We start from the raw sequence: 1,899 nt of genomic DNA on the forward strand, positions 1-1,899 counted from the left end.
ATGTTTACACTCTGCCTGTTGACGTCACAAACAGGAAGTGGTTACCTGCGGGCTGGTGGCTGTTAGGCGCTCTCTGCTGAGGAGGAACTCGAGGTCTGGATGGAGGAAGAGACGACTGCAGAGGAAGACACAACTCTGATTATTGATCATTGATCAATAAGATTATTATCATTATATAACGGAAACGTTTCAACGACAACATAAAGAACTTGTTATAGTTCGTCAATAAAGACTTTTGTCCTCCATTTTCACAACTTTCTTTGAACAAATGTTGAGAATTTAACTTATTTTGATAATTTTTCTCTATAATTGAACCTATAAAACAAATATGTTTGTATATTTTCACACAGTATTTGTTGCTTTTACCTTCTGATGCAGGTTCCTGCTGGTCCAGTCGGCCGTGTAGGCCTCAGTGTAGGCGTCCAGGATGTGGTAGAGGTCGTAGCACTCCGACGGCGGCTCCACTTCGCCGTTCAAAATAGCCGACGCCCGGATGTCCTGTGAGTAGAACCTGCAGCCACATACGCACGGACACATTTAATCAGTATTATTATTATCTGTGAACAAAGACACACTGACCGGAGGTGGGCAGGTGGACGGTCGCTGTACGTACTTGCGGTTGGTTTCTTTGCGTTCGATCAGGTACGATCCCTCCAGAGAAATACCGGCAAACAATCCTCTGGATCTGCAGTAGGTGAAAACCGCCGCCGTGCTGCGAAGAGCCACGTCCGCCTCCACGTTCCTGGAAGAGAGAGAGCCGTTAACTCTGCACCAGGTACTTCCTTACTCACACATTTATGCTCTGTGGCGTCCCACAAGGCAGCATTCTGGGTCCTCTGCCGTTCTCTGGTTATAAAGCTAAAACCTCGTCTCTCTGGAGTTAATTCAACGTGTTTCTGTCCGTAAATATTCTCAGATAAATGTTGAAGTTCTCATTTCAGACACAGATACATAATATAACTAGCTATTCTGATGTCGGCGTTTGCCTGCGAGTCAAATTCCTGGCCACGCCCACTCACACACACCTGCACGCCAAAACCTGTCGAACTGCCCTGAATCGACACTGACCTCCTTATTTCTAAAATTAACCTCACACACATAAATCACAACCATGACAGTAAATCCGACATTTAACAGACGTTGAATTAGTCTCTGCTTCAGGCCCCAAAACACAACTGTTATCAAACGCCTCATAAATCGCAAAGCTGTAATTTACATCAACAGTAACGATTAGAGGCAATTAAGAGACAGACAGATGGAGCGCGGGTGCAAGCGCTCACCTGCCCATTGGTCCCACAGCAACGGTGCAGTTCCCGCCAAGCGTCAGGTTCCCGCCTTTTGTGAATGCCTCGATGGCCCGCCGCTGGTTCAGGATGATCACCAGGTCCGACACCTGAAGGCGTCACAAAGATAAACGTTTATTTATTCAGGTCTGTGGTCGTCTCTACGACGATGCGTTCGAGGACAATCAGAAATCTTAAGTTCAACAGCAACACGAAGGCGTCGGCCTCGCAGTAGAGTTGTTATTCATACTACGGGGGGAAAACAAACAATAATTTATCTACACTGTAAAAAATTTCTTTAAAGTCAAACTGGTTTCTGTATCAGTAAAACTCTCACGGCAAAACTTTTATTTATACGACATTTTAAAGGAATTTATATGAAATAAAGCTGTTTGTTTATATTATATATGACTGTAAATTACACAGAAAAAACTTTTACTTATTCAGTAAAATATATAAATATATATAATATAATATATAACATCCTCTTACCGTAATAGTAGAAAAAGTTCTACAGTATTTATTACGGTAAAGTTCTGATATCCACAGCTGACAGTTTTTAAAAAAATCTAATTTATCTAATAAAATAAAAAAACAAAATAAAGTAAAATAAAAT

General features: G+C 41.9%; 1 protein-coding gene across 1 annotated transcript in view; it reads right to left on the reverse strand.

The window, feature by feature from the left end:
- Positions 1-1,899, reverse strand: part of LOC118331373 (transcriptional coactivator YAP1-like) — a gene marked incomplete in the record, with an annotated part of 12,983 nt that overhangs the window by 10,513 nt on the left and 571 nt on the right.

Source organism: Morone saxatilis, unplaced genomic scaffold, assembly GCF_004916995.1.
Source record: "Morone saxatilis isolate NCDOM2014 unplaced genomic scaffold, NCSU_SB_2.0 Contig20, whole genome shotgun sequence".
Lineage (NCBI taxonomy): Eukaryota > Metazoa > Chordata > Actinopteri > Moronidae > Morone > Morone saxatilis.